The sequence below is a fragment of the Heterodontus francisci genome, chromosome 13 (genome assembly GCF_036365525.1).
Source record: "Heterodontus francisci isolate sHetFra1 chromosome 13, sHetFra1.hap1, whole genome shotgun sequence".
Lineage (NCBI taxonomy): Eukaryota > Metazoa > Chordata > Chondrichthyes > Heterodontiformes > Heterodontidae > Heterodontus > Heterodontus francisci.
In genome coordinates this window covers 50,932,065-50,952,412 of record NC_090383.1, presented here as the reverse complement: position 1 = coordinate 50,952,412, position 20,348 = coordinate 50,932,065, and the positions used below count along the sequence as shown (strand labels likewise).

Genomic DNA, 20,348 nt, shown 5'->3' with positions numbered 1-20,348 from the left:
CCCCTTTTATATTCTAACCTTGTTGTAAAGGCTTGCTTTTCATTACCCTTTTGATTTTTTTTTTTGAACCTGACTACTATATTTTAATCTGTGTACACAGCCCCAAAATCTATTTGGACTTCCACTGTTCCTAGCCATTTCATCATTTTAAATGATACTTTTTTTGGTTGGCTTCACACTAGCCTGCATTGAAATCCATCTGCCACAATTTTGCTCATTCATTTATTCTGTCGATGTCTGTCTTTTAGTCATTTTATGCTCTTGCCTACACGACTGCATTATATCACCAATCTTTTTGTCATCAGCAAACTTGAATATATGACTCTCTACTTTGTTATCTTAGTCATTAATTAAATATTTTGAATAATTCAGGCCCCAGCACAGACCCATGTAGGGGCACCACAAGGCATTTCCTTCCAATTTGAGTACATACCCATTGTCCCTTCGCCTTCAATTCCATGAGCTTCCATTTTAAATAATAGTCTCTTATATGTTGCCGCCTTGAAGTCCATATAAACTACATCCACTGACGTTACCCTGTCTACTACTGTGGAGGTGAAGGCACTCATGAAATTGAATGAGGACATGCTCAGGCTGTTTTGATGGCGTTCTGTCATTTTTTTCAAACAGGCAATGAGTGTCAGCAGGCTATTTAACTGGCACCAGTCGAACCATATCCTAGTGGGAAAAAAAAATTATTTTCCATCAATCAGTACATTCTACTTTTGAGTCCTTGAAGTAAGGCTTTGCAGGCTTCTTGTTCTGTTAACATTTTCACTGTAATTGCCAGTTATTAATCCATTCAGCCCCAGATAAAGTAACTTCTATAAATCTGCAATGCAAATTATACTCTGCTGGACCATCGCTGTTGGTATTCACAAGTTTGCAGGACTCTGCATGAATATGCTACCCCACTAGGCACATAGGGAATCAGATGGTATTTCTCAACCTCTTATTTCTGTTCTCCTGCCCCAGTTCTCCACTAACAAAAAAAAGGATGTCTTGCCTCCCTAGAAAATGGACCCTGGTCAATAGTTTTGTCTTTTAGCTGCCTATTTACTAGTGCATAATTGTAGGCTTGTTGGCGTGCTCCACCCTGCTACTCATCCTAAAATACCCTCTGAAATACTTTGCCTGAGATTAGAAACTTAGCATCTAGTACATGAACTATATAAATGTGCAGTCTGTTAATCCAGAATGTGACACGTTGTTATAGATGGAAAATAATCTTTTAAAAGAAAATTACAATCAGCTGCAGTTATATTGATTTGCCTATTTAAATCACTTCTCTACAAGGAGTACTTAACTAGTGGCTTTAAAGAGACAGAACCAGGTTAGTAGCTACATTTCAGCAGTGCTTGAGAGCCTAGACTATCTGAGCAATGTCATTGTCAGATCCTCTGGTATTGACAAAAGTTTCCTCAGGTTGAACATATGCACTGTTTGGGGGCTTTATAGGCACATTACACTTTTTTAAATTAAAAATCTCAACAGTCCAGTAACAGCTTTTTGGAAAAAAATTGAATAATGGCAAGGAGTTGCAGGGATATATCTTCAAGTATATTGAAGGAACATATTTCATTTTGGTATTTTTCTTGATACTGCACATCATTGCGAGGATAAAGGTATTTGATTTAGTGGTATACTAACTTCATAACATCAGTAAATGTAACCAAATACAGGATTTATTGAGAAGTGCATTAATCTGGTCCCACGTGTGCTGTGGCTAACATTTTTAGCATTTTTGTGCCTGTGCACAAATTGCAGACCTAAAACAGCTTGCTAATGATGTGGATTTAATCTAGTGATTTTGGTAAATTGCCAAAATCTACAAATTTAGTTTCTAAATTTAACAAGTACTGTCAGCTATACAAGTTTCTAGGAGATGGCTTGTAAGAAATCACAAGTTATGGTTCCAGAGCTGACCTAGTAATTGTTGCTTCATGTAGGTGAGTACCTTTTTTTTATTATATGCAAGTTTCTCCTATTTCTTCCATCCCTTCGCACAAAATTGTTGAATTAAGAGCACAAGTAGAAATAAATGGGTTTGATCTCTGCCATTACAAAGAGATGGTTGCAGAATGACCAAAGTTGGGAACAAAATATTCCAGGACTTCTCTTTTTACAAGAGATAGGCAAAATGGAAAAGGAAGAGGGGTAGCCTGATAAAGGATGAAATAAAGACAAAGGATCTTGGCTAGAAAATCAAGATGGGGAATCAGTTTGGGTGGCGCTAAGAAACAGTAATGGGCAGAAAACACTTCAGGGCTTAGTCTATAAATCCCTGAATAGCAGTTGTAGTTTCAGGCACAGAATAAATCGGGAAGTTAGAAGTGTATGTAACAAGGGAAATAGTCATGAGACTTTAATCTTGTGGGCTGGGCAAACTAAATTTGTAGTAATAGTGTGGAGGAGGAGTCCATGGATTGTGCTGAAGGTAGCTTTCTAGACCAGTTTGTCGAGGAACGAACTAAAGAGCAGCTATTTTAGTTTTACTCTTGTGCAATGAGGCAAGGTTAATTAATAACCTTGTAGTAAAAGAGCCTCTGGGGAAGAGTGATCATAAAATGATGGAATTTTATATTGAGTTTGAGAGTAATTTAGCTAAACCAAAACTAGGGTCTTGAATCTGAACACCGCAAACTATAAGTATGAGGGGTGAGTTGGCTAAGGTAGATTGGGAATCTAGATTAAAAGGTATGATAGATGAGCAATGACAAACATTTAAATAATTTATAATACACAATATATATATATATATATATATATATATATTCCCTTAAGGAAGAAAAGTGCCATGGGAAAATTTTTCAACCGTGGCTAACACAAGAAACTAAAGATAGTATAAGAATAAAGGAAGAGCTTTATACTGTTGCCATAAAGAGTAGTAAACCTGAGGATTTTAGAATTCAGCAAAGACTGACCAAGAAATTGATAGAGAAATAGAATGAGAGCAAACTAACGAGACATAAAACAGGTTGGAAGAGCTTCTATAGGTATGTAAAAAAGAGATTATTAAACTTAAATGTGGATCCTTTAGAGGCAGACACAGGAAAAATTATAATGGAAAATAAGGGCAGAAGCATAAAATTAATAGTTCTGTATATGTCTTCATGGTAGAAGAGACAAAGAAAATCCAGAACTAGTGGAAACCAAGTGTCTAGTGAAATTGAAGAACTGAAAGAAGTTTGTATTAGTTTAAAAAAACAAAAAAAGTACTGAAGAAATTAATGGGACTAAAAGCTGACAATTCTCCTGGACTTGATGGCCTACATCCTAGATCTTTAAAATAGGTAGCTGAAAAGAAAGTGGATGCGTTGTTTTGATCAGAATTCCCTGGATTCTAGAATAGTCCTGGTGGATTGGAATGTAGCAAGCATAATCCTGCTATTCAGGAAAGGAGAGAAAGAGAAAATGGGGAAACTGTAGGCCAGTTAGCCTGGCATCAGTGGTAGGGAAAATGTTAAAATCTATTAAGGATGCAATAACAGGACACTTTAATTAAAAAAAACCATATGATTAAGCAGAGTCAACACAGATCTATGAAAGGGAAATCCTGTTTGACAAATCTGTTTGTTCTTTGAGGTTGTACTTAGGGGGATAAGTGTGAACCAGTGGATGTAATGTATTTGGATTTTTGAAAAACATTTGATAAGTTGCCACACAAGCTTATTATGCAAAATTAGGGCTCATAGGATTGGGGAGTAATATATTATTGTGGATTGATTAATGCACAGAAAACAATGTCTGACTTAACAGGGCATTTTTGGATTGGCAGGCTATAAGAACTAGGGTACTGCAAGGATCAGTGCTTGGGCATCAGCTATTTAAAGTCTTTAACAATGACTTTAAATGAAGGGGTCGAATGCAATGTATCCAAATTTGTTGCTACACATTTCTTGTAAAAGTAAGCTGTGTGGAGGACACGAGTCTGGGAAAGGATTTAAACAGATTGTGATATGGCAAGAATGTGGCAAATGGAATATAATGCAGAGAAATTAGGTTTTCCACTTTGGTAGGGAAAAATAGGAAAATAGAATATTTTTTGAATGGTGAGACTGGGAAATGTTGGCATTGAAAGGAACCTGAGTGTACCTGTGTACAAATCATAGAAAATTAACATACAGGTACAGCAAGAAATTAGGAAAGCAAATGGTATGTTAGCCTGTATTACAAAGGGATTGGAGTATAAGAGTCGAGAAGACTTGCTACAATTTTATTGAGCCTTGGTGAGACCACAGCAGGAAGACTGTGTTAAAAAAAAAAAAAAAATTCTAGACTCACCTAAGGAAAAGAAAGAACTTGCATTTATATAGCGCTCTTCACAATCTCCAGTCGTCCCAAAGTGCTTTACAGACATTGAAATACTTTTGAATTGTAGTCACTGTTGTAGAAAAGGTGGCAATCAATGAACACACAACAAACTTCCATAAACAGCAATGTGATAATGCCCAGATGATCTGTTTTTGTGATGTTGACTAGAGGGATAAATATTTGCCAGGGAATTAGGGATAACTTCCTGCTCATCCTTGAAATAGTGTCATGTGATTTTTTTTTTTTTGCATTTACCTTGAAACAGATAGGGTTTCAGTTTAATCTTTGACCTGAAAGACTGCACCTCTGTCTGACACGCTGCTGTATTACCTCAGGACTGCACTGTAGTACTAATCAATTTTAGGTATCCACTTACTAAATCATGAAGGAAAACATGTATGGAATGATGCCTGTTTAGAGCAATTTACAGCTAATTAATGGAGAGAACATGTGTATCATCAAGGTCTTGTAATTACATGGATGCTGCTGCTGTCTCCTCAGCTTTAAATTTAATTAAAAGGAAAGCTATAGAGAGCAAGGTGCACAGGAGTTTGCAGACCAGATACGTCACTGCATAGAAGTTACAACATCAGAACAAGCCATTTGGCCTAACCAGTCCATGTTGCTGTACACCATCCACATGAGCAAGTAGTTCTGGTTATGTTTAACCACCCTGTTCTTGTATCACTTCAACCCCTTATCCAATTTAATCTTGAATATAGACATAGTTTCCACCTTAACCACTAATCTTGGAAGTAAATTTGAAGTAGTTATTGCAGCATATTATTTGGCAACTGTAAACATATATGTGAAGGACATTGTTGCTTTCGATGGAGTGTAACATCGGTTTACTAATCTGATTTCCTGGGATGAGGGAATCCTCCTATGAGGAGTGACTGTATTCCATAGAGTTTAGAAGAATGAGAGTGATCTCATTGAAACATAAAATTTTCAAGGGGCTTGGCAAGGTAGATGCTGGGAGGATATTTCCCCCAGCTGGGATGTGAAGAACTTGGAGTTATAGCCTCACAGTAAGGGGTTGGCCATTGAGGATTGAGATGAGAAATTTCTGCATTCAAAGGGTTATGAATCTTTGAATTTCTCTGAGCATCCACAGCTGTCTGGGGTAATCATGGAGTATATTGTCACACATGCGAGAAGTGTGACCATAACAAAAGACTCAAACTGAAGAGTTTTTAAAAAAAATGACTTTACCTTTTTTAAAAACAGATTCCTGACAACGCAGTGGCCTGTTGACGTCAACGGAGTGCTCCAAGCTGCGCACATGCGCAAATAATCTCGAGCTCAGTGAGATGCTGTGCATATGCAGCCTACTCTCGCCAGGACTAACTGGCGCATGTGCAGGAAACCCCCCCCCCCCCCCCCCAATCCTGCTCTCTGGTTGCTCTCCGACGCTTGATCGTTCCTCACTGCACTGCTCTAAGAAGCAAAGCGGGCTTCAAGGGGTGACTGGGCAATGTAAGAGCGAGTGGCCCAGAGCTAGCCTCTGGAGGGATGGGGGGTGCAAAGCGGGAAGTGAGTGGCCGGAGAGCATGATTGGGGGGTGGTGTTGGGGAACAGGGAGTGAGTGGCTGGAGAGCAGCATGGCACTGAAACCTCACTGAATTACGCAGGGTGTGCAGCACTGTCAGAGGTGCTGTCCTTCTGATGAGACTTTGCACTGTATTAGCGCAAAGTTCTGAGTATCAACCAAAAAATGTCCATTAGTGTCCTGCCATATTTGTTCAAGAAACGACAGTCACTGCTCCTAAAGTAATTCACTTTAGGTGAATTAAGATGACTAGGTACTATATAACTGGTGCATGCGCAGGAGCAAGTGGGGGATTGTTGGGGGTGGGATGGCGGTGGTGATGGCAACCTTTTTGAGGGGATTTTTGGGTTGAAGTTGTTTTTCTGTGATAGGTTGAGCAGCACCACCTTTAATCCTGGCAGCTGCCTGAATGTTGCAAACAGTGACGTTTCAGTGGAACAGGCTGCATTTGCACATGTACTGCGCCACCTAGTGGTTGCATTGTCAGCAAACGCAGCCTTCTAAAAATGGGCAATGCTGCAAAAGATGGCCACATATGTATTCAAACATGGCCATGCTGTCTGTTTAGAACAAAGAATGCCTAACTAGGTTGATGGGTGTCAATTGGACCCATAAAGAGACACTTTTGAATTGAATGGGTTCTTCGAAAACAAAATGTGAAGTAGCCACATTCTGGACCATTGGTTACCACACAGAGGTAGGTCCATATCTCCCATCAGAGACAAGGGCGGGAAATTATTTTTGACCTTCAAGGTAGCAGCCCTCAAAGATGGAGAAACCCAAAAAAAGCATCACCAGCTTTTCCAGCGAGGGGGCTGGGAGAAATCTGGCAAACAGAAGGGCTGCTATCCCTTCTGTGGAATTCTACATTTATACTCGTACAGCAATGAATGAGAAGTGATCCATGGTCTTCAAGTGTACTTTCAACCAAGGAGGCATGCAACCCACGCGAACTTGACTTCTGAGAGAATTCGAGTTTTCCGTGAACCTCGAAACCATACCTCACCTGAAAGCCACTTATCCCTTTTCCTCTCCATCTGTCTCGTGTGTCTTGGGGTGGGGTGGGGGTGGGGGGGGGGGGTGTTTGTGCACAAGTGGATACAGTTGTGACAATTTGTTCAAGGTGCAATGATCAATAAATCATTGATTCGCTCTTTTAAACCTACAAGAAAACCTCTGTTTGTTTGACAAATAGAACAGTGGTTAAACCCTAATAACAAAAAAAGTGTTTAGGTGGGAGTTGAACAGTGGGAACCACCCAAACCCCCCTCAACATGACTAACAATATTCAAGACAGATCAATAGATTTTTTGATACTAAGTGAAACAAGGGATATGGGGATAGTGTAGGAAGGTGGAGTTGAGGTAGACAATCAGTCAGTGGAGTAGGCTTGAAGGGCTGGAAGACTTACTCCTATTTCTCGTCTTCTGTAGCTGAGCTTGGGTAATTGAGACTGTTCCACGCATATTGGACAGGGCTCCATGTAGCAGAGCAAGGCAGATAATAGCTGGCAGTACTGAGAAGCCACAATCAACACTATATCTTATCCTCTTGTTATAGTAACAACAATGGTTAAACGGATTTTAAATGACTTAAACTGGTGTGTCCTGACAGTATTCAGAAACTTGTAACAAAATCTGTATTTATAGCCTGTAAATTGATGCATTGTTTATAAAATGCTGTGTGCAATAGTCTATTAAGACACACTTTTTTTTGTATTATTCATGTATTATTGTAGCGCTCATTTTAAGAAACGTGGGCTTTCTTATCCCTAAGTAGATTGGGCAATGTTGGAAATCTCATTTTTCTCTGAGATTTAAATGCTTGTAGATGTTGCAGAGATTTAGGTATTTGAACATGGGGTTCTTGTGTTGCCATGCAGGGGTCAAGTAAAACCCTCCTCTGCATGTAATAGACTCTTTCAATAGAGAGATTCTACTTTGTTTAGCCTTTGAAGACAAAAAGATCGAGGTGGCTGAGAAGAATACAGAAGAGGCAGCAACAATCCTGATATGGGTGGAATATAATTATGTAACAAAACTGTCAATTAAAAGTGCTAGTTTAAACATAGCTTGAAAAGTCAGTGAGCGAAGGAAGTGTAAATTATATTTTTGACTGTAGTTTTAGGAATGTGGAGCTTCTGTACTGGATTGGAGGTCAACTGATGCACAGTGAGAAATTAGAGCTCCCCTGACAGCCCAAGGTACTGAGCCACAATGGACTGAAAGTTGTGGGTTCAATCTCCAGTCTGTACTGATTCAGCTAATCTCTGCCCAGGCAGCTGTTAAAACATACAATTAGCCTCAATGCCCTGGGCTGTGAATTTAGAGCTTGGAACTATGATGTTGCTATTACGGAGACTTGGTTGAGGGAAGGACAGGATTGGCAGCTAAATGTTCCAGGATTTAGAAGCTTCAGGCAGGATAGAGGGGGATGTAAAAGGGGTGGGGGAGTTGCATTACTGGTTAAGGAGAATATCACAGCTGTACTGCGGGAGGACACCTCGGACGGGTCATGCAGCGAGGCAATATGGGTGGAGCTCAGGAATAGGAAGGGTGCAGTCACGATGTTGGGGGTTTACTACAGGCCTCCCAACAGCCAGCGGGAGGTAGAGGAGCAGATATGTAGATAGATTTTGGAAAGATGTAAAGGTAACAGGGTTGTAGTGGTGGGTGATTTTAACTTCCCCTATATCGACTGGGACTCAGTGCTAGGGGCTTGGATGGGGCAGAATTTGTGAGGCGCATCCAGGAGGGCTTCTTGAAACAATATGTAGATAGTCCAACTAGGGATGGGGCCGTACTGGACCTGGTATTGGGGAATGAGCCCGGCCAGGTGGTCGAAGTTTCAGTAGGGGAGCATTTCGGGAACAGTGACCATAATTCCATAAGTTTTAAGGTACTTATGGATAAGGATAAGAGTAGTCCTCGGGTGAAGGTGCTAAATTGGGGGAAGGCTAATTATAACAATATTAGGCAGGAACTGAAGAATTTAGATTAGGGGTGGCTGTTTGAGGGTAAATCAACATCTGACATGTGGGAGTCTTTCAAATGTCAGTTGATTAGAATCCAGGACCAGCATGTTCCTGTGAGGAAGAAGGATAAGTTTGGCAAGTTTCGGGAACTTTGGATAACGTGGGATATTGTGAGCCTCGTCAAAGAAAAAGGAAGCATTTGTAAGGGCTGGAAGGCTAGGAACAGACTAATCCCTTGAGAAATATGAAGACAGTAGGAAGGAACTTGAGCAAGGAGTCAGGAGGGCTAAAAGGGGTCATGAAAAGTCATTGGCAAACAGGATTAAGGAAAATCCCAAGGCTTTTTATACGTATATAAAGAGCAAGAAGGTAACCAGGGAAAGGGTTGGCCCACTTGAGGACAGAGAAGGGAATCTGTGTGGAGCCAGAGGAAATGGGCGAGGTACTAAATGAGTACTTTGCATCAGTATTCACCAAGGAGAAGGACTTGGTGTATGATGAGCGTCGGGAAGGAAGTGCAGATAGTCTCAGTCATCTCATTATCAAAAAGGAGGAGGTGTTGGGCGTCTTGCAAAGCATTAAGGTAGATAAGTCCCCAGGGCCTGATGGGATCTACCCCAGAATACTGAGGGAGGTAAGGGAAGAAATTGCTGGGGCCTTGACAGAAATCTTTGCATCCTCATTGGCTACAGGTGAGGTCCCAGAGGACTGGAGAATAGCCAATGTTGTTCCTTTGTTTAAGAAGGGTGGTAAGAATAATCCAGGAAATTATAGGCCAGTTGGCCTTACGTCAGTGGTAGGGAAATTATTAGAGAGGATTCTTCGGGACAGGAATTACTCCCATTTGGAAACAAATGAACTTATTAGTGAGAGGCAGCATGGTTTTGTGAAGGGGAGGTCATGTCTCACTAATTTGATTGAGTTTTTTGAGGAAGTGACGAAGATGATTGATTAAGGAAGGGCAGTGGATGTTATCCATATGGACTTCAGTAAAGCCTTTGACAAGGTCCCTCATGGCAGACTGATAGAAAAGGTGAAGTCACATGGGATCAGAGGAGCTGGCAAAATGATACAGAACTGGCACGGTCATAGAAGACAGAGGGTAGCAGTGGAAGGGTGCTTTTCTGAATGGAGGGCTGTGACTAGTGGTGTTCCGCAGGGATCAGTGCTGGGACCTTTGCTGTTTGTAGTTTATATAAATGATTTGGAGGAAAATGTAGCTGGTCTGATTACTAAGTTTGCGGACGCCACAAAGGTTGGTGGAGTTGTGGATAGTGATGAGGATTGTCAGAGGATACAGCAGGATATAGATCGGTTGGAGACTTGGGCGGAGAAATGGCAGATGGAGTTTAATCCGGACAAATGTGAGGTAATGCATTTTGGAAGGTCTAATGCAAGTCAGAAGTATACAGTAAATGGCAGAACCCTTAGGAGTATTGACAGGCAGAGAGATCTGGGCGTACAGGTCCACAGGTCACTGAAAGTGGCAACGCAGGTGGATAAGGTAGTCTAAGGCATACGGCATGCTTGCCTTCATCGGTCGGGGCATAGAGTATAAAAATTGGCGAGTCATGCTGTAGCTGTACAGAACTTTAGTTAGGTCACACTTAGAATATTGCTTGCAATTCTGGTCGCCACACTACCAGAAGGATGTGGAGGCTTTGGAGAGGGTACAGAAGAGGTTTACCAGGATGTTGCCTGGTCTGGAGGGCATTAGCTATGAGGAGAGGTTGGATAAACTCAGATTGTTTTCACTGGAACGACGGAGGTGGAGGGGCGACATGATAGAGGTTTGCAAAGTTATAAGCGGCATGGACAGAGTGGATAGTTAGAAGCTTTTTCCCAGGGTGGAGGAGCCCGTTGCTAGGGGACATAGGTTTAAGGTGCGAGGGGCAAAGTTTAGAGGGGATGTGCGAGGCAAGTTCTTTACACAGAGGGTGGTGAGTGCCTGGAACTTGTTGCTGGGGGAGGTGGTGGAAGCAGGTACAATAACTACGTTTGAGAGGCATCTTGACAAATAGCATGGAGTTTAATAAGGGCATAGGACTCTTCTGGGATTTGAATCCTACTTGCCATCTAATCAAATGGCTGTTTGTAATTGTTCACCATTGTGCTTTTAGTTTTGTAGGTAGGGATTTGACAACAAAGCTGTTGTCTGCAGTTTGAGGATTTCTGAACAGGCATACATCTGTTCAATCTGTTTTGTTCATTTAAAGCAAATTTTAATTGCCCCAGAATCAGGGACACAAGGCATTCCTTTCACTCACTGCTGTTCACACCTATTGGTCTATGTTAGAAAGCAACTTGGTGAAAAGGATGACAGCTGTTGAAGGTTACACAACAGTTTTGGCCTGATCAGTCACTGGGCTTTTCTATTTGAAATTGCCGTTAAAATTTTCCATGGATACTGGAATGAAAGAAATGTTGAAAGTGCTTATTGCTCACTGCTCCTGCCAGTTTCCCCCTCCCAATATTGCCATGCATTCCATTTCAGCTTGTGTGAAACATTGCATGTGGTAACTACAGTTGAGGAAAAAAGTCAGTGGCTGAAATTCAAAATAAATCAGAAAATGCTAGAAATGCAATCAACTTATGAAAGGTTTACATCCGTTTTCATCAGAATTGTGCTGGTTCTATTATAGTTGCAACAATAAACAATGTATTTTAATATTTTGAGACAGTTATGATAGCTTTTAGTTCAGATAGGTCAAGAACACCAACCATGAAATATAGCATCTACACATGTATAGAGAACCTGCAGGTAATTGGGGTGGCGCAGTGGTTAGCACCGCAGCCTCACCGCTCCAGCGACCCAGGTTCAATTCTGGGTACTGCCTGTGCGGAGTTTGCAAGTTCTCCCTGTGACAGCGTGGGTTTTCGCCGGGTGCTCCGGTTTCCTCCTGCAGCCAAAGACTTGCAGGTTGATGAGTAAATTGGCGATTATAAATTGTCCCTAGTATAGGTAGGTGGTAGGGGAATTGAGGGAAGGTGGGGATGTGGTAGGAATATGGGATTAATGTAGGATTAGTATAAATGGGTGGTTGATGGTCAGCACAGACTCGGTGGGCCGAAGGGCCTGTTTCAGTGCTGTATATCTAAATTAAATTAAATAAAAAATAAAACTGACTTAATTTTAATGTTAACTTGTCAGTATTCAGGAAGTGTCAATATTCAGGATACTAAGCCTACACACTCTTATCCCACAGTTTCTGTATAACCTCTGAGCTCCTGAGTGGGGGCAAGGTCAGAGAAATGCTTAACAACTGACCATCCTGTTATGTGCATTTATTTAAAGAACTTTGCAGAACATGCACCTTCCTCATGAATCATAGTTACGAATGTGCTAGACTGAAATCATCAAAAGTGATTGGGAAAATGTTATGTCATGTGTACTTTAGATTTTGCATGAGGTTGCATTGATGGATGTGGGGCAGTAGAACGTGCACTTCAAAAATTGGGATGCTGATGAAACATGAAAGACTAATTGTAAATGATTGACTAGTGTACTGTAAGAACCTCAATTTATTCATTGGCAGAGGTCTTTCTAGTATGGAATATGTAAGAATTATTTCCTTTTTTAGAAGCATGACCATGATTAGCTCTTTGTTATGTGTATTCATACCAGGATTGACTCACTGGCAGAATACAAATCAGATGTGTCCGCGTCTGGTGGTTTTCACCCAAGTGGAATAAAACAATTTCCAGACAACTGGCAAAACTACTGGAAAACTTTCATAATGTGCAAGTCACAATTTTTATAAAGTCACCTTTTCATGTTGCACAGATGAAATGTGACAGGGTCCATTGATTTAAGTATGTCTAGGCATCGGTCAAAGCTTCAGAGTTCTGTTTTGAGACAAAAGGCTCAAGGTAATACTAGTCTGACATTCATTTATGTTTTAATTGTCCTTGCGCGGTTTGTTTCCAACCACTGCGTCCCTCCCTTTGCCAGGTTTGTACCAGCACACTGCAATTTGCATGGAGTTGGTCTTTGCATAACGGTCAGGTAAATTATTTCAGGAAATGTATTTATTTAAATTTGCTCTGAAATTCCTTCATGAGGTAATTTCCTTCAGTTGAAGTAGTTGTAGTGACTTTAGGGGCCTGACGGAGTTGCAGATTGCCTCTTTAAAAAAAAAAAATGCACTGCACAGCTCATTCATGAGGGGAAAATGGAAGTGAAGTCCTGTTTTTCTTTAAAAAGCACTTTAAAAGGTTACTATGAGTAGATGTACGTCTCTGTGGATGCCTAGACTATTGAAATGGGCGGTTTAATTGCAGAGTATGTTTTTTAAAAGGTAGGTACAATTTCTGTATATCGGTAACATCTAATTCTATTCTGCATGAATGGGTACCAGAATATACAACTTTCTGTATTCGAGGATAATACTGAAATTTGTTTTCATGCTATTAATAGTGTTCCTTCAATGTCTAATTACTGTGGATAGTCTGGAAGGCCCAGTGATTGTGTTGCTAATCATTTGTTTACTGCAAACCCTTTCAGTATTTCTTCGATCTAGGAAAATTTACAGCTGCACACACAGTACAGCTGTAATCATGTTGATTCCAAAGGAATTGAGAGTTTTAAAATGATTGATAGATATAGATATCGATATAGATATCGATATAGATATCGATATAGATATCGATATAGATATCGATATAGATATCGATATAGATATCGATATCGATATCGATATCGATATCGATATCGATATCGATATCGATATCGATATAGATAAACTGAACTGGAATGAACAAGTTAGCTTTGACCTTTCATGAAAATTTAAGTTTTTCACTAGCTTCTTGTGTTCTGCTCCATTGTACTTCATTTTCTCTTTTGGAAGGCATCTCTTAATTTATGTAAATTCCCATTGCAGTATAAATGACATGAATGGTTTCTTTGCTTTAAACTGATTAGGCAGTATAGTGAATACCCCAGTGATAAACTGAAGGGTGTTGAAATTAGCACTAAGATTTGTGAACCCACTTTTTGTTTGCTCTAAGCCAGGCAGAACTTCTGTCTTTTGCATTTCTGTTCATTGAGACAAAGCTGTTGGCTCACTTACTGGCAAACACCTGCTATTCTCCGCTAATGACTTTGTAATTGGTCATTGACTAATTGTTCACTAAAGTGCTGGGCACATGCATGAAATTTGTAGCCATAAAATACCCATCTTTATTATTGTTTTCCCTCTTCTGCAGGCACCTTTTGTAATCTGCAGCACAACAGTGCATTTGCATCTTGTCTTAATTGCTGAATGCTATTGCTTTATGGAAAATGCCAAGCAGCTGTGGGCAATGATTATCTCTCAATGATGTGGGTACATTACTTTATCAATAGGTAGGTCAGACATCAGTTAGATTGCTAGCGGGCAGGGGGAAGAGCAGCAGCACTTTTGGCACCATGTTTAACCATACAATCACATTAGCATTCTTTCTGCCTGGGAAATTTTCTTTTTGTCAGGAGTACAGAAGTTATTAATTATTGTACTGTGCTGCTGTTGAGACACCTGATCAGGCAACGAGTGTGTAGCTGAGCCTCCTATCGATTGGCCACACAAATACTTGGCGATACAAAAACACTCTAGGGAGGAGGACTGAGTTCCACCCTACATTTTCCAGTGTGATGGCATAAATCGTTGAAAACAAACTCAGCTTGCACTGTTAGTTTAATGCTGTCTGTTTTGGATTTTTCAGGTAATTATCTAATTTCATTTGCATTGCTTTGTAAGGTTTATGTGGTGTGTTTTTAGGATGATCTTTAGAACATCAGCACATCCTTGCACAAGGATTATTAACATTGTCAAAATGTATCCTGTGAACAATTAACTTGTGAAAGAAATCAATTAAATGTTTCAGTACCCTGAAAACAATGGAGGATGTATATTTTTACTTTGTGAAAGTAGATCTGGTGTTTGAATGACTATGGCGTGTCTGTGTATTGGATATTTTGTACATTGAAGCACCTATGGGAGATGTCAGTGACTATGTTGAGTGACTTTTGGTTCAGCAGCCAGTATTCTGTTTGAATTCTCTTTACAATGCTTTGCAAATATTTGAATAACATTTTATTGAGAGTGATGGCCGAATACAATTTGTTGCAGGTTGCATTTTGTAAAAGTGCACAAGTAATTTTTCTTGTACTGAAAATACTACACAGATTGATTTTGGCATGGACAAATATTATGCCCTTCCAACTTAACAGCATAGTTGCAGTATGATGTTCCAACTTGTGACTGTTTAAGATTACATGATTTTTTTAAAGAAAGTCCTTGCTGTTGTAATTCTTCAGTTCACAAAGGAAAAATTAGTTTCATGATTTATGAAACGCATGCACGCACACATTTTTAAATGGTAACTGGGCTACCTTTTAATAAGGAGATAACAAGTTGCCTTCAGATTATTATGTGATCTAGTCATTATTCGGAGTCTGCCTGTTGGAATATGGGAAGTAATTTCTTACCCGTTGCCATTATGTAGTGATAAATTGCAGGTGCTGGTGTTTTTTTTCCTCTTCCATTGAACCTGATAAATTGTGCAATGCATCAGTAATTTTCTGATGTGCATTGGTGGTGTCAATATATACTTTAAATTTAGTTCATAGTATTGCCTTGCTCATGGATGTTCCAGGAGTGATGATTTCTTTGAGCCTTATGGTATCAACATAGTGTCGTTTTTTTCCAACCCCAGTTCTTGACCAAGAGTCTGTGTTAGAACCTCTGTCACGTGTAAACTTGCCTAACTCAATATTATGACCATAATCTGTGTGTAAATTTATTTTCTCCTTTTGGGTTGAGTTTTATAGAAGGGTGTTTGAGCTGAAGTTCATGTGCAATTTAGCCTTTGTACCTGGATGAGAAGGAGGCTGTCAACATATTAAAAAGTTGTCTCTAATTTCCTTTTAGAATTGATGGATAAACTCAATGCAGACAGGAGGATCAGCGTCCAAAAAATGTCGCTTTTATTTCAGATAGACAATGCCCCTAGACATGCTCTTGAAATAGGATAGAAGAATTGCGCATGGAGGTGAATGTAATACCTTTTGCATTGCTGGATGTTAATACTTAAGCATAATGTGCATCCCAAATCCAGTTAAGATTGCTCCCAAATGCTCAAGCCAATGATGGGCTGGAAATGTAAGCGCACAATGAGCGGAATTGCTGCTTTTTATGAAACAGTTTTTATTTTATAAAACAAATTAAAGCCTCTTGAAAGCTGCTTTAACTTTAGTTGTTAGCACATCATAAATTGAAATGGTGTTCCCAGTCATACAAATAATTGTGTTGAGAATAAACTAAATATTAAAGCACAAATCATTGAGTTAAAAATAGAAAATGCCACAAATTCTCAGCAGGTCAGGCAGCATCTGTGGAGAGAGGGAGAAACAAAGTTAGCATTTCAGGCCGATGTCCTTTTCATCTGAATCATTTGAGTAAGGTGATACTGCATAAAGCACAAGTTTGAAAAACAAGTCTGCCACTGAGATGGTTTCCATTACTGAGGCATTCTATTCTTAATTTACTGAAATCTAAGATTAAACGTGGAACCGTTTGTTTTGAAACTTGGTGCAGTTTAGTACAGTCCTGAGGCAGTTGAAATACACTTGCCATTTTGTAGCAGTTTCTAAGAGTGGCTGTGATGGAGGAACGTTAAGTCTATCCTAGCCTTCAAACCGTTCAGTGTGATTGTGTGTCAGGAGTACTAGTATGGTTAGGAACAGTGGGTACCAGGATGATGTAATTGGAGACGCAACTCGGCGTTTTGCCATAATGGGAGAAAGCTGGTGTGGCTGGTTAAATATTATCAATGCTGCAACAAGAAGATTATGACCACATCAAAAAAACACTGGACTTGTCTTCCATTATGAGTAAATCATTGAAGATGTGGATAGAACTCATTGTAGAAAGACAATTGCTCAGAGTTCACAAAAGCAATAAAACACTGGCAGCAGCCTCGCCACCCCACCCACCACCCCATTCTGCTCTCAGCACATGCTATCCACACTCTCCACCCCCTCTCCAAACTGAGATGAAAGAAGGATGCATATTCTTCGGCCACACCAATGTTGCTCTGCAAATTTCCATTAGGAGGTGAACAATAGTGGCCCAGTGTGGGTTGCCTTTCTGATTTTTTTTTTCCCTTTATGGAGCAGTCAAGACCTTGCCATATGGGTAATTCCAGGCTTGTACTTCCAGTTTGCCCCTCTAACCTCACTCTTCCTCAATGTTTTTTTTAAAGCAATTGGGAAATGACTCCAATTGCTGTTTAATGGGGATTAAGCAGATTAATCCGGTGACTTGGATTCCTTGATTGGTTGGTTTGTTTGAACTTGGTTACTGATATATCAATTAACTTTATAAAATTAGTGTATTGTCATATTGTATTCAATAATTATTATAGAAAAGGCGGCACAGTGGTGCAGTGGTTAGCACTGCAGCCTCACAGCTCCAGGGACCCGGGTTCGATTCTGGGCACTGCCTGTGTGGAGTTTGCAAGTTCTCCCTGTGTCTGCGTGGGTTTTCTCCGGGTGCTCCGGTTTCCTCCCACAAGCCAAAAGACTTGCAGGTTGGTAGGTAAATTGGCCATTATAAATTGTCACTAGTATAGGTAGGTGGTAGGGAAATATAGGGACAGATGGGGATGTTTGGTAGGAATATGGGATTAGTGTAGGATTAGTATAAATGGGTGGTTGATGGTCGGCACAGACTCGGTGGGCCGAAGGGCCTGTTTCAGTGCTGTATCTCTAATCTAATCATATAAAAACACAAGTGCTGCTCCTTGAAGGTTCTTTAAACTCTTAGTGTATTATAAATGTTTTGACATGATTAAGAAATGATCCAGTGCTAGAAGGAGTGAAGAGTACAAAAGAATTGGGTGGCACAGTATATTGGATCACTATCCTCACATCTTTGAGAATGAGTTTCTTTAGGGATAAAGGTCTCCTGACTGTTATGTTTAAGGTTGGGTGTGAAATTTTAGCTGGTGGCAATCTTAACCCAGTTGCTGGAGCATGAAGTGATTCTCCATGTTACTACTAATAGGAACTAAGGTAAGAGGCCATAAAGGAAAGAAAGTAACTATTCTATTGATGACCAGTATGTTTTCGTTAGTTGGGACTGTTGTCAAGATAATGCCTGATCTGTATGCAAGGTTGAAAACACCTTTTTTTTTCTGTAGACTTATTTGTTACCTCCGGTAATACTTTCCTCTGGGCACACAAAACTCTTGATCAGAAATAGCTAAACTTCTATAATTTGCTTTTTGTGCTCTAGAACTATATTGGGACACACTACCATAATTTGGAGCACTAATTTCTCCGAACATGTCATTTTGTTTTTCCTACAAGTGGCCTTAAATGCACTATTTAAAATGAGACCTGGCTACTCATGTACGCAAACAATTTTTGACCCAATATGGATGGACAGATTGACTCAGTTTTATTCTGTCAATGATTGTCATTTGAACCAGCTCAAGGAGTTTGCAAGGAAGTCTTGGTGCATATGTAGAAATATGCCTTCACAGATGTGAATAGTACTATCTTTTTAACACATCTTTGAACAGAGGAGGCAGGAATATGCGTGCAGTCACTTTGTAAGAGCCTGGATTTTGGGGTTTAGTGAAGGTTGCTGGCCAAGAAAAGCTCCCCATGAAGATTAAATGGGCTCCAGAGTGCTGATTTTCCCCTATTCTCATGTGACTTTGAATCTGGCGCCATCTATAGGGAATCTGTGGCCCATTATGACCAGCTTAAAGGATAGGACCAAAAGATAGTCAATTATTGACTGTTCTGCAACCTCTCCAATAGTAATACTAAATCGCAGATAACTAATGCAATTAAAAATTTTATTAACGATAATACAGTTGAATTTTTTGAGGAAGCTACCAGGTCGGGGTACATATGTCAAGAGTTCTGATGAAAGGTCACAGACCTGAAACATTAACTGTTTCTCTCTCCAGATGCTGCCAGACATGCGTATTTCCAGCACTTTGTTTTTTATTATACATGTTGCAGGGTTGACGGTGTGTATCTTGATTTTTCACTAAGTCTTGACAAGTTGTGGCACAAAAGGCTCCTAGATAATGTTGAATCTTGTAGGATTAGTAGGCAGATTTTGGGTTAGGTAAGGAACTGTTTGCATTCTTGTAGACAGATTATTATTAATGGTAGCTCTCCATGGGGATTAGTTGCTGCACTGCAGCAACTCACCAAGACTCCTTTGACAGCACCTTCCAAACCTGCAATCTCTATCACCATGAAGGACAAGGGTAGCAGATGCATGGGAACACCACCATGCCATCATGGAAAGTTCCCTTCCAAGTCACACGCCATCCTGACTTGGAACTATATCTCCATTCCTTCAATGCCGCTGGGTCAAAATCCTGGAACTCCATTCCTAACAGCACTGTTGAGATACCTACACCCCAAGGACTACAGTTCAAGTAGATAGCTCACCACCACCTTCTCGAGGGCAATTAGGGATGGACAATAAATACTGGCCTAGCCAGCGACATCCACATCCCATGAGCGAATGTTTTTCCAAGTTATTTGTTGCGTCCTGTAGAAATCTTGGTGTTGGGGCTGTTGCACTTCAACTTTATCAATGATCTGCATGATGTTCTGGGAATAATTGACCACATGTTTCCAGATAATACAAAGATGTGTGTGGTTACAAGAACCTTAGATGAGAAAATAGATTACAGGTCTATCTCGATAAAATGTGAAATGCGCCTGCATTTGACAGTTGTCATTTAATAGTTAAATATCATGCTCGCAATGCAGATATCAAAGCATATATACACTATGCTCAAATTTATTGAGCAGAAGAACAGGGTATTGGAGTATTGTCATGAGGCTTTGACAAATATATTTAGGATGTATTGCAAGGATGTTGAGTTCACTTTTGGTCCCCTCATTTAGTAGGTGTTGAAGGCCCTGGAAACAATTCATTTGAGGCCACTGGATTGATTCCTAGTTTAAATGCCATAATTAGCATAGTGAACTTGACTCTTGCTGTAGAAAAGGGTACATTTTGATTTATTTTTGATTTAAGCCTTTAAAATAATGAAAATATTAATTTCCTAGGAAATTTGAGCTAAATTGGTCAGGGAGGACCAGAGATGAATATAGATTTTGTACACAATACTAGGTCAGCTTCCAGGAGGCATTTCTCTTTAGTTATCAATCTATGGGACAAGTTACCACTAGGCGGTTTGCTGCAGACATTCTAAATGGAGCTGGGAAAGTTCCTTAGTATGGCTAATGTAACTAGGTATTGAAGTTAGGTGGGTATTGGGAAGAGATTTGTCTGAGTCATGTGCTCTCCTGGAATTTGTTTGATTATATTCAAGGGGGTTGGAAAAGAATTTTCCAGAATTTAACAAAATTGCCTAGAGTTCAATTGCTTTTACTCGGGGATTGTATAGTTGAGGGATCAAGTGGATGATGGTGCATAAATGACACCGTGGTGGTACAGGACAGGCTCAATACACCATCTGGGTTTTTAC

The 20,348-nt window shown here is 40.1% G+C and overlaps 1 protein-coding gene across 2 annotated transcripts in view; it reads left to right on the top strand.

The window, feature by feature from the left end:
* Nucleotides 1-20,348, top strand: part of LOC137376374 (rho guanine nucleotide exchange factor TIAM2-like) — a 438,770-nt gene that overhangs the window by 73,518 nt on the left and 344,904 nt on the right. The window contains exon 1 of one of the 2 annotated variants that reach the window (XM_068044809.1): nt 13,016-13,138. The exons of the other annotated variant lie outside the window; for it this stretch is intronic. The gene's annotated coding sequence lies outside the window, so the exon portion shown is untranslated. Of the gene's footprint in view, nt 1-13,015; nt 13,139-20,348 lie in introns of those variants that run through there. 2 annotated transcript variants of the gene reach the window in all.